At 39.2% G+C, this 13,601-nt stretch overlaps 1 protein-coding gene across 1 annotated transcript in view; it reads left to right on the forward strand.

Moving 5' to 3' along the window:
* The first annotated feature begins 9,928 nt into the window (after positions 1–9,928).
* The window catches only part of Elovl5 (ELOVL fatty acid elongase 5), a 95,780-nt gene continuing 92,107 nt past the window's right edge, over positions 9,929–13,601 (forward strand). Inside the window, exon 1 of the mRNA XM_071613309.1 lies at positions 9,929–9,951. The gene's annotated coding sequence lies outside the window, so the exon portion shown is untranslated. The remainder of the gene's footprint in view (positions 9,952–13,601) is intronic.

The raw sequence follows: 13,601 nt of genomic DNA on the forward strand, positions 1-13,601 counted from the left end.
AAGACATTAAACAGCAAAATCAGACAATGAAAGATCACTTCGACAACGAATTACGCAAACAAATCCAGGAAGCAAAGGATCAACTATACAGGGAGATAGAGGTTATAAAAAACAAACAAACAGAAATCCTAGAAATACAGGAAGCAATAAACCAACTTAAAAACTCAATGGAGAATACTACCAGCAGAGTAGAACACTTAGAAGATAGAACATCAGACAATGAAGACAAAGTATTTCAACTGGAAAAGAACATAGACAGCTCAGCAAGACTGTTAAGAAACCATGAGCAGAACATCCAAGAAATATGGGATAACATTAAGAGACCAAACTTAAGAGTCATTGGGATACAGGAAGGTACAGAGCTCCAAACCAAAGGAATGAGAAGTCTATTCAATGAAATAATACAAGAAAACTTCCCAGACTTGAAGAATGAGACAGAACCCCAAATCCTAGAAGCCTACAGGACGCCGAATGTGCAAAATCATAAGAGATCCACAACTAGACACATCATAATGAAGATGCCCAACATACAGAATAAGGAGAGAATTTTAAAAGCTACAAGAGAAAGGAAGCAGATTACATTTAGGGGTAAGCCAATCAGGATAACAGCTGATCTGTCAACACAGACTCTGAAAGCTAGAAGATCCTGGAATAACATATTTCAAACACTGAAAGAAAATGGGTTCCAACCAAGAATTGTGTTTCCAGTGAAATTAAGCTTCAGGATGGAGGATGAAATTAAAACCTTCCACGATAAACAAAAGTTTAAAGAATTCGCAGCTAGAAAACCATCTCTTCAAAACATCCTCGCCAAAGCATTACAGGAAGAGGAAATGGAAAATAACAATGAAAACCAACAGTGGGAGGTAGGACAGTAAAGGGGGGGGGGAATAATCAAAGAGGAAAACAAACCATGTTTAGTAACAGAAATAAACAAATATGGCTGGAAGAACAACCCATATCTCAATAATAACCCTAAATGTTAATGGCTTAAACTCACCAATTAAGAGACACAGGCTAGTAGAATGGATCACAAAACAAGACCCAACAATATGCTGCCTACAGGAGACGCATTTGATAGGAAAAGACATACATAGGCTGAAGGTGAAAGGTTGGGAAAAATCATATCACTCATATGGACTTCGGAAACAAGCAGGAGTGTCCATACTCATATCAAATAAAATAGATTTCAAGCCAAAGTTAATCAAAAGGGATAAAGAGGGACACTACATACTGCTTAAGGGAACCATACACCAACAAGACATAACAATCATAAATATTTATGCCCCAAACAATGGTGCAGCTATGTTCATCAAACAAACTCTTCTCAAGTTCAGGAGTCTAATAGACCACCATACCATAATCATGGGAGACTTCAACACACCTCTCTCGCCACTGGACAGATCTTCCAAACAAAAGTTGAATAAGGAAACTATAGAACTCAATAACACAATTAATAACCTAGACTTAATTGACATATATAGAGTATACCACCCAACATCAAGCAGTTACACTTTTTTCTCAGCAGCACATGGATCCTTCTCAAAAATAGATCATATATTATGTCACAGGGCAACTCTTAGACAATATAAAGGAGTAGAGATAATACCATGCATCTTATCTGATCATAATGGAATGAAACTGAAAATCAACGATAAAAGAAGGAAGGAAAAAGCATACATCACTTGGAGAATGAACAATAGGTTACTGAATGATCAATGGGTTATAGAAGACATCAAGGAGGAAATTAAAAAATTCTTAGAGATTAATGAAAACACAGACACAACATATCGGAATCTATGGGACACATTGAAAGCAGTTCTAAGAGGAAAATTCATTGCTTGGAGTTCATTCCTTAAAAAAAGAAAAAACCAACAAATAAATGATCTCATACTTCATCTCAAAATCCTTGAAAAAGAAGAGCAAAACAACAGCAAAAGAAGTAGAAGGCAAGAAATAATTAAAATCAGAGCTGAAATTAATGAAATCGAAACAAAAGAAACAATTGAAAAAATTGACAAAACTAAAAGTTGGTTCTTTGAAAAAATACACAAAATCGACAGACCCTTAGCGATGCTAGCGAAGAGAAGAAGAGAGAGAACTCAAATTACTAGCATACGGGATGAAAAAGGCAATATCACAACAGACACTTCAGAAATACAGAAGATAATCAAAAACTATTTTGAATCCTTATACTCCAACAAATTAGAAGATAGTGAAGGCATAGATAAATTTCTTAAGTCATATGATCTGCCCAGATTGAGTCAGGAGGATATAGAAAACCTAAACAGACCAATATCAATTGAGGAAATAGAAGAAACCATAAAAAGACTTCCAACTAAGAAAAGCCCAGGTCCAGATGGGTATACAGCAGAATTTTACAAAACCTTTAAAGAAGAAATAATACCAATACTTTTCAAGCTACTTCAGGAAATAGAAAAGGAGGGAGAACTTCCAAATTCATTCTATGAGGCCAACATCACCCTGATACCTAAACCAGACAAAGACACTTCAAAGAAAGAAAACTACAGACCAATATCTCTAATGAACCTAGATGCAAAAATCCTCAATAAAATTCTGGCGAATCGGATACAAAAACATATCAAAAAAATTGTACACCATGATCAAGTAGGATTCATCCCAGGGATGCAAGGCTGGTTCAATATACGGAAATCAATAAATGTTATTCACCACATCAATAGACTTAAAAATAAGAACCATATGATCATCTCGATAGATGCGGAAAAAGCATTTGACAAAGTACAGCATCCCTTTATGTTCAAAACTCTAGAAAAACTAGGGATAACAGGAACATACCTCAATATTGTAAAAGCAATCTATGCTAAGCCTCAGGCTAGCATCATTCTGAATGGAGAAAAACTGAAGGCATTCCCTCTAAAATCTGGAACTAGACAGGGATGCCCTCTCTCTCCACTTCTGTTCAACATAGTTCTCGAAACACTGGCCAGAGCAATTAGACAGACGAAAGAAATTAAAGGCATCAAAATAGGAAAAGAAGAACTTAAATTATCACTATTTGCAGATGATATGATTCTATACCTAGCAGACCCAAAAGGCTCTACAAAGAAACTATTAGAGCTAATAAATGAATTCAGCAAAGTGGCAGGATATAAAATCAACACGCATAAATCAAAGGCATTCCTGTATATCAGCGACAAATCCTCTGAAATGGAAATGAGGACAACCACTCCATTCAAAATATCTTCAAAAAAAATAAAATACTTGGGAATCAACCTAACAAAAGAGGTGAAAGACTTATACAATGAAAACTACAGAACCCTAAAGAGAGAAATAGAAGAAGATCTTAGAAGATGGAAAAATATACCCTGTTCATGGATAGGCAGAACTAACATCATCAAAATGGCGATATTACCAAAAGTTCTCTATAGGTTTAATGCAATGCCAATCAAAATCCCAACGGCATTTCTTGTAGAAATAGAGAAAGCAATCATGAAATTCATATGGAAAAATAAAAGACCCAGAATAGCAAAAACAATGCTAAGCATGAAGTGTGAATCAGGCGGTATAGCGATACCAGACTTCAAACTATACTACAGAGCAATAGTAACAAAAACAGCATGGTACTGGTACCAAAACAGGCGGGTGGACCAATGGTACAGAATAGAGGACACAGAAACCAATCCACAAAACTACAACTATCTTATATTTGATAAAGGGGCTAAAAGCATGCAATGGAGGAAGGATAGCATCTTCAACAAATGGTGCTGGGAAAACTGGAAATCCATATGCAACAAAATGAAACTGAATCCCTTTCTCTCGCCATGCACAAAAGTGAATTCAAAATGGATCAAGGAGCTTGATATCAAATCAGAGACACGGCGTCTGATAGAAGAAAAAGTTGGCTACGATCTACATACTGTGGGGTCGGGCTCCAAATTCCTCAATAGGACACCCATAGCACAAAAGTTAATAACTAGAATCAACAAATGGGACTTACTCAAACTAAAAAGTTTTTTCTCAGCAAAAGAAACAATAAGAGAGGTAAATAGGGAGCCTACACCCTGGGAACAAATCTTTACTCCTGACACTTCAGATAGAGCCCTAATATCCAGAGTATACAAAGAACTCAAAAAATTAGACAATAAGAAAACAAACAACCCAATCAACAAATGGGCCAAGGACCTGAACAGACACTTCTCAGAGGAGGACATACAGTCAATCAACAAGTACATGAAAAAATGCTCAACATCTCTAGCTGTCAGAGAAATGCAAATCAAAACCACCCTAAGATACCATCTCACTCCAGTAAGATTGGCAGCCATTAGGAAGTCAAACAACAACAAGTGCTGGCGAGGATGTGGGGAAAAGGGTACACTTGTACATTGCTGGTGGGACTGCAGATTGGTGCAGCCAATTTGGAAAGCAGTATGGAGATTTCGTGGAAAGCTGGGAATGGAGCCACCATTTGACCCAGCTATTCCCCTTCTTGGTCTATTCCCTAAAGACCTAAAAAGAGCATGCTACAGGGACACTGCTACATCGATGTTCATAGCAGCACAGTTCACAATAGCAAGACTGTGGAACCAACCTAGATGCCCTTCAATAGACGAATGGATAAAAAAAATGTGGCATTTATACACAATGGAGTATTACTCTGCATTAAAAAATGACAAAATCATAGAATTTACAGGGAAATGGATGGCATTAGAGCAGATTATGCTAAGTGAAGCTAGCCAATCCCTAAAAAACAAATGCCAAATGTCTTCTTTGATATAAGGAGAGTAACTAAGAACAGTGTAGGGACGAAGAGCAGGAGAAGAAGATTAACATTTAACAGGGATGAGAGGTGGGAGGGAAAGGGAGAGAGAAGGGAAATTGCATGGTAATGGAAGGAGACCCTCAGGGTTATACAGTGGAGGAGGTAGAGAGAGAGGAGGGGAGGGGAGGGGAGAGGTGGGGAGGGGGGAGGGTGGAGGATGGGAAAGGCAGTGGAGCACAACAGACACTAGTATGGCAATTTGTAAATCAATGGATGTGTAACTGATGTGATTCTGCAATCTGTGTATGGGGTGAAGGTGGGAGTTCATAACCCACTTGAATCAAAGTGTGGAATATGATATGTCAAGAAATTTGTAATGTTTTGAACAACCCACAATAAAAATTAAAAAAATAAAAAATAAAAAAAAAAAGAAATGGAATAATTTGCCTAAATTTAGAAATTTACACGGATTGGTTCAAAGTGTGAATAAAGAAGGAATTAACAGATGGGAAAGAGAAATTAGAAGGTTCTAGGTATGGATTTAATAGAGGGAAAATGTGTTTCTGGATAAGAGAGTCTATGTGATTAAGTAAATAAGAGGGTTTAAGCAAGTGATAAAGAAGGTCTGTGTATGTTGGTTATATATGTAAGTTTTTTGAGCAAGTAATCTTGAAGGAATTAAAAATTATACAACTATGGTTAAACAACAGCTGTTATTTTTCAATATTGTAATGTTGTTTATTTAGAAAGCTAACCTTGGTTAATAAAAATCATCAGTGTAATTATGGTGCTGTTAATGTGTTCATATCTTCCAGGTATACAAGTCTGTAAGGTAGAAGCTTCAAAAGAACATTGTATCAAGCTGGTGTTCTAAAGTTGTATGGTAATTTTAGGCTCAAAAGAAAAAACATGTTAGAGATTTATTTATATCATTTGTGTTCTACAACTGGACTGGGTACGGCTATACATTCTTATCGCCGTCTATCTCAGCAGCTTATAGATGTGCAGACCCTATCTGGCACTATTAGGGACCTTGTGTTGCAAATAGGATAACTCAATTCATTAAGGACCAGATTAACATTTTAACCTCCAAGCCAATACAGGTTCACTACCAACGCCTGGAGATGGACGACTCCGCCCACGAGGTGTACTTACGACCCATCCGGAGATGAGATGTAACTGGACAGGAGCCAATACCCGAGCCCTCCTATGTATGCCTGCTTTTGCCCAGGTCCCTAATTACCCTGCCGACTTGGTGCCGTCATCCCAGACCCTTACGTTCAGAAAGCTCCCTGGTCATAGCTATCCCACTGGCAAAGATGATGACTGGGATCTGCAGTTGTGTCCTGCTGGCCATGACATCCTTACTGAAAAGTGTCCGTTTACGTAGGACAAGAGCTGATCTTGTAGTACCCAGTGACGGGCAACTTCCACGCTTGCACTGCAACCTAAGCCAGGGGAATGGGGCCTCCCCAGAGACGGGTAAGCAGTGCAAGGGCGGTGGACGACCTAAGACAGGGGCTACTTGATTCCCATTGACATGCAAAAAACATAAAAGGGGGACTTGCTGATAGTAGGCCCGCCCTGGCCCCTGGGGACTCAACCCCCAGTTCTTTGTTATACATGTCAATGTGGCCAGCTCACAAGGCCATGACACAGGCTTGCGGTTCCCTGTTTATCTGCCTCGCACATATGTGTCTCTCGGGAACATCTTGACCTGTTCGAGCCTCCTGATAGGGGACGGTGACGTGATGGTAACCCAAGGACGCAGTTATTACTCTTCCCTCCTCACTTTTGAGTAATTTCCCGCAGCTGTTAAAAAGATATATAAGGGGAACAAATCTGGCAATAAAGGGCGCACATGCCCCCTCCTGGATGAAGAACCTTGGTGTCCTGTGTATTTTTAACCCCGCTGTCCCTCACCGGACTCGGCTCCGTTAGCCGGACGCGGCAAGTATCTATTTGTATACTTACTTTCAATTCTGGATAGAATATTCACCTAGAACAAATGAAATTAATTTTAATAATATTTCTTACTTAACCAATCAATGTATGCAAAAATATTAGCACTTCAACATGTAATCAATAGAAAAAATGAGATTTTTTACTTCTTTTATTTTGTATAAAATCTCAAACCCTACTACATTCACAGTGTCTCTCAATTTGGATGCTAAAACTTCACCAGAATTACTTGATCTATATTTAGATTTCATAAAATTTATAATTGGAAAAGCAAATTCACATTCACAAGTTGTTCCAAATATACTTTAGAACACACAAATTAATTACAATGTAAAATTCAGGGGCTGGAGTCATGGCTTAGTGGTAGTCATGGCTTAGTCTCACACACATTGCCTGGCATATGTGTGAGACCCTGGGTTCGATCCTCAGCACCACATATAAATAAATAAAAGATCCATTGACAATTAAAAAAATATTTTTAAAAAATTCAATTCAGTCACCTAGAATGAAATATGAAATACACAGATTATAAAGATGACTGACTGAAAGATGAGTAACTATTTAAGGCTTTTCCCTGAAACCCAGACGGGCCGAGCTGCCCACTGCACACCTTTTAAGTCACATTTCAAGGGCTCAGGAACCACACGAATTAACAGTTTCTGCCTAAAACAGCACAGGTCTCAACAACTGGGTAAAAATGCCTTTCTCTGATCCCTCACAATCTACTTCACTCAACCTGTCTCCCATTACTCCCTAACATATATCCTGGACCAACTGATCCTAGACATTAAATCAACAATCTACTGAGCATTGGCCATGTATCAAGCATTGTGTTAAGCACTGGATGTAATAGGAAACAAAACCAGGTCTTCATAGAGCACAAAAACATGTGGAATCAGCAAACATAAACACTGCCAATTGCATAAATAAATATAGGATGCATTATAAGTCCTATGGGGAAAAGGATGTGATAATAGGACAGGCAGATATAAAAGAGATAATCAATAATGACATCAATAACAGTTTCTTGTAAATTTTGATAAAAGTATGTTGGGAAGGATTTGATAAGAGTTATAGTAGTGTACCTTATTTATATGGAAAGCTTCTCAGAGGAAGCAACTTGAAGCTAAGATGAAAGGACCGATGAGATGAAAAAAGGGGTAGAGAAGGGTCAGGGTGGTAAAGTGACAAAGCAGAGGGAACAGCATGTGCAACGGGCCTGAAGAGAGAACAACTTGCGCTTCTGAGAAACAGAGATGAATAGCATAGTGCCCATGAATGGAGTGGTCCTTGGTGAAGATGGACAAGGGGGCAGGCCCTAGCTCATGTAAGCCTTACTGCATTCCTAAGGATTTTGTACAAGTGCATGTGATGAGAAACCTATTACAGGTGTTTAAGAATGTTGAGTTGGCATTTCTTTTTAAAAGCCAGTCTGTCTGCTTGTGTAGAAAAGCCCCAAGTCCTCAGCTTGGAGCCTTAAGGGACCTCCTTTCTTTTCTCTGAATTTTGACCTCTACTGTTCTAACAAAGTTCATTGCATCCACCATAATTTTTGCCTTGTACTTATCTATTGTCTCTTTATATGCTACCTTCCTCTACCAGTTATAGGTAGACTTGATCCATTGATAGACTCTACCCCAATTGTAATCTTTTTTCAGTGGACAGAAAAGTTTTCTCACCTATCTCTATGTGCCTGGAGCATTAAACATAGAGCAGATATACTTGGCCCATCTGTTCAACCAGATAGAGTTAACAGTTTGATCACAGTTTGGTACTTTCCCCCCCAAACTGTTGTCTCTAATCTCACTGATCTGTCCTCCATTTGTCACAAAGACTGAAGTCCCTAAACAAGCCTTGGGCAGCACTCCAGCATCTGGGCTGCCAATACTTAACCAAAGGGGTTTGTTTTAGGTCAGGCTGGGGTTACAAAAGGCATCAACCCATATGTAACCTGGCTTTTAAGAGCCTAAAGTAACTTTCCTTCTAACCCTCAAAGTTCTGGCATGGAAACTATGTATTTAACTGAGTTCTCAAGAAACAAATCCACCGAAGAGCTTGCACTTGGTCACAAGCTCCATCCTTACTAAGGATGCCAAGAGCATTAGATTCCCTTTCACCTTCCATTTATTGAAGACTGAAATTTCATGATCTGGAGAAGAAAGCAGGGAAAGGGCCTACATTCTGTAACTTAAATCGATGTCCTGGCTGGATGTATATGAGTTTGTTTGATCATCTAAAACTGGTGACACTTGCTCCTACAAACTTATCAGGAGGATTAAATGAGAAGTGAAAATATTTAGCAGCAGTTTATGATCAAACTATTTTCTGTGACTTTAAGATTTTTTTTTCCCCTGGGGGGAAGGGATAGGAAGGGAATGACCTTTGGCTACAACTGAAAAGCCAGTAAATTTCCTCCTATTATCCTCCCTGGTGAGGCTTTATAAAAGATAATCTAAGAAAAAGAAGCCTATTTATGAAATACACCAAGAGAAACATTTGCAATGTTATACATTTTTTGAGTTTACAAAAAACAAATTTAATGATTACTTCAGCAGCAGACTTTTTGTGTTTTATCCCCACCTTAGGCAGTCTGGACAAGCATTAACGAAGTCTACAATGCCAGTCACAGATTATAAAGATGACTGAAAGATGAGTAACTATTTAAGGCTTCTCTCCAGAGGCCTTTCCCTGAAACCAGACGGGCCGAGCTGCCCACTGCACACCTTTTCTTGCTTCCTCTTCTCCCCTCTTCTCTTTCACCCAAGTCAAGCATATCTTGAACCGAGAGCATCTTAAGCGTCAGTCTGGATGTTCTGGGCTTTGGATCCAGCCACCGGCAAACAGGGCCGCTTTGCTTTCTTGCCCCAAGGCCTCTACCAGCCTCCTATCGATCGCAGAGCTGGGCTGCCTAGACCGCACAGCTCGCTCAGCGCCACCCCCACCCGGTTCCACGTCCCCTTAGCAGGGTCATCGCCGGGACTTGGTCGGGTCATTGCCCGGGAATAACCCGGCCAGAGCGCCAGCTCGAGCCGGGAGGGGCGGAGAGCGCTCCTCGCAAGGCCCCGCCCCATCGCCAGATGCGGCGCCATTGGTACGCGGTGATTGGTGGGCGCGGCCGCCGGATGAATGGGGTGACCGAGGCGGGGAAGCGGGGCGGTGCCGCCGGGGGGCGCGGGGGCGACAGCGGCACCGCCCTACGCCGCGGGCGGTTAACGGTCCCCAGGCCCCGCGAGAAGAGAAGGGTCCAGGTGGGCGGGCTCCTGTTCTGGAGCCGCGGTCGGGCGCGGTTGTTGGGTAGGCCCTTCCGGGTTCCAGGGATCCGGAAGGTGGCCCCCGTGGGACCTCGGTCCGGATACCGGAGGGGGCGAGAGGGCTGGGTGCGAGGGAGGTTGTGTCCACCTCTGGGGCTAGCGACAAAGGGCGCCCCCACCCCTGAGGCGCCCTCCCGGTTGCTCGGTGCACGACGTGGAAAGGTGGCCTGGTTCCTTGGAGGGAGAACTAAGGTTGAAGTCCGTGGCTGGACATCCAGGCTTTTTCTATCCCTGCCGCAGTACCCCCTTTTTTATTCAGCATTTTAGTTTTAGTCATTCCAAACACACCTGTTGCGCGCGCATTGCTTATGCCAGCAGACCCTGGGGAACAAAGTCGACTATCGTTCTGAAACATTAATAATGGGGAAGATAGGGAGTAAAAATAAGCGAAACAGTGACAGATGGTGACAAGTGCTGTGAACGAAGTAGCCTAGTGGAAAGAGTAGATATCGATTATAGCTAGATTGATAGAAAAGACCTGTTTGAAAGATGTGCGAGACCTGGGAAGCGGGGAGGAGAGTGGTTTTAAGAGGATGGTGTATGGTTAGCCTTTGCAGAGGCCTGGTTGCTTCAGTGCCATGTTCCTCATCTTCTCAACATCTGAATTTCCATCACACCTTTATTATTATTATTATTACTACTACTATTATTTTTTACGTTTCCTAAAGCACAGCACTTTTCACCGTGTATTATATTATTTGAGTTACACACACATAAATACACACCAGTTCCCCCAAAGAATAGTCAGTAAATAGGTTCTTAGCATCCACTGGCTTCTAGATATTCTACTAGGTGCAGAGGGTAACTTAAAAAGTGAACAGAGCATTCATGAATGCTTTCTGAATATTGGTCCTGTCCTTTTATGCCCATCCTGTACATCCTCTGTGGCTCCCTTTATCCTTACTCCTTGGGAATTTTTCTTTAATATTTAACCACAACCCAACTTTCCAGGCTTTCTTCTGGCTTTCAGAACCTAGTTACTTAATTGGTGCATCCAATAAACTAATTGGGTCCACCCATTAGTGAAAAAAAGTACATGTATTATTCTTCCCATATGATGTTTGTGTTTGATTTTGTTTGTTTATAATAGTAACCTGCAAGGTCATAATTCACAATAATGAATGAAGTGAAAATTTGAGGCACTTGACTAGCTAAGTTGAGAAAATGTTTAATGATATTATGAATATGGACTAGAAAATGATGGTCTCTTCTAAGTCTTAAAATGAAGAAACTATTTGTTTAATGGCCTACCTTGATCTCCGCCTTATTTATTTATTTATTTATTTTGGACATTTGGCAATCAATATCTACACTTGCCACTGTTTTCCTGTGACATGAGAAGCCATATTGGGAAAGCCGAATTCTTCTAACTGGAATATTGATCTAATTATCAAAAATTAGATATACCTTGATTATTCTGAAAAGTAAGTAAACTTTAATTCAATTCTCCTGATTCTGTTTTAAAAAGTAAGAGTATTGATATTGTCTGTTCCTACATAACCAATTATCCCCAAATTTAGTGGCCTGACACACTTTTTAATTTCAAAGTTTTTGCAGGTAAGGAATCAGGGCAATTGTTTGCCTACCAGGGTTCTCTGCTTCAGAGTATCTCACAGACTGCAATGAAGTTATGGGCCAGGCTTATAATGATCTCAAGGCTTTCCTGGGGAAGGGTTCACTGTCAAGTTCTTTCATATTCATTGTCAGGATTCAGTTCTTTACAGGCTGTTAGACTGAGGACATCAGTTCCTAGCTGTCTGTTGGTAAGAGATCAACCTTAGTTCCTTGCCACATGGGTGTCTCCAATATGGATGGCACCTTGCTTGATCAAAGTGTACTGCTAAGAGGCTACAGAAAGAGTGCCAATAAGCTAGGCGTTACCTTCTTTTCTAACCTAATTAGGAAATAGGATTCCATTTTGTACCATTGCTGTATCTATTAAAAGCAAGGTACTGGGTCCAGCCCAGGTTCAGAGATTATTTGGAGCCATATCAGAAACTGTCTACCACATAAGCAAAGCACAATAAACTGATTATATGAATTTGAGGCTCTAAAAATTTTTCTTGAATGTCCTGAAACAGTCTTATTTGCTATCTTTATCATGAAGACAGTAAATGGTCTTCTGAGTGTATGGCTTAATAAACATTTGTTTTTTGCCTGCTGTGTTCTGGCACAGCACCGTGCTAGAGGTACAAAGATAAATGACACTTTTTTTTTTTTCCTGCCCTTGACTTACAGAAGAAAGATGTAAGAAACAATTACTAATTAATGTTATACATGATAAAATAAAAGCTTCACAGAGTGCTCTGGTCATAGGGAAAGGAGGAGAGAAACATTTGTTCTAGGTCACAGAGAAGTAAACAGAATAGGAAGATACGAGGAGAAAAAGGAAAAGATTATATGTGGATTAAGACTAAGTAGAAAATTAATCTTATGCATCAATAAAATATAAAAGTAATATATACTGTATTCTGTATTTTCTAGGCTTTAAACAATCTAAAATTGCCCCATTGTATGCTCATAGAGTATCTTTTACAACTTTTAAGTTTTATAACTGAATTCCTTCCATTGAAATATACCTGATAGAGCGTATCATGTCATTTTAACCACAAAAAATTAGAAAAAAGGTAGTTATTAAATGAAATAAAGCAATTATGAAGTGTATATTTTGATAACCAACACAGTAAAAAACACTTGAGACTCTGTCCTGGTTCCAATATCTTATCTTTAGCCTATTGTAGCATTTGAAGAAGTTGAGAACTGAAGCTGATTCAAATTTTAATTTTACACTAACTGGCTTTGTAGCCATGGGTAGTTCTCTCCAAATGTTCAATTTTCTCATCTCAATATGGTGTTGAAAGAATAAAATGAGAGTCTATTGGGGATTAACTTAGAACTTTATAAATAATAAAAAGGAGAAGATTTGGTTACAAATTTGATTCACTGAAATAAATATAATCACATTTTCTATTTCTAGAGGAAGTACTTCATATTCATAAGTACTTCATATTCATAATAATTGATTCACTTATATAGAGTAAGCTACCCTGAATAATACTAACTTAAGATTTAATATTTTTTTCATCATAACATCAGTTGTAAGCATGTTAACTTTTCAGATTTTAAAATATCAGCAAGTAGAAGGAGAAATTGATTATCATTGTAATAGGGAACAAAAAAGTGATACTTATATTTTTAAAATTTTAAAAATTATTGTAGTTGGTATTTTCTTTCTCTGACTTAATTTTTGACCAAATGGTACTTGAAAAAGTATATCCTGGTGATTTGCATTTCAATTTTCCATTCACTCATTTGTTCATTTATCCAATCAATAAATATTTATTTAGATCTTATCAGGTACCAGCCAATGTTCTAAGTGTTGGGGATACAATTGTGAACAAAGTCTGTGCCCTCAGTAAGCTTTTTGGGGGATGAGATAATAAATAAATATTAAAAAGGAAATCTAGGTATGTCAGACAATGATATACCCTAAAGGAGAAAATTAAGAAGAGAAAAAGGGTTTCTGAATGTGGGAAGCATAGGGAAGTGTTGCACATTTAAACAGAGTGGGTTTTTGCTCCCTAACA

This window comes from Marmota flaviventris, chromosome 6 (assembly GCF_047511675.1).
Source record: "Marmota flaviventris isolate mMarFla1 chromosome 6, mMarFla1.hap1, whole genome shotgun sequence".
NCBI lineage: Eukaryota > Metazoa > Chordata > Mammalia > Rodentia > Sciuridae > Marmota > Marmota flaviventris.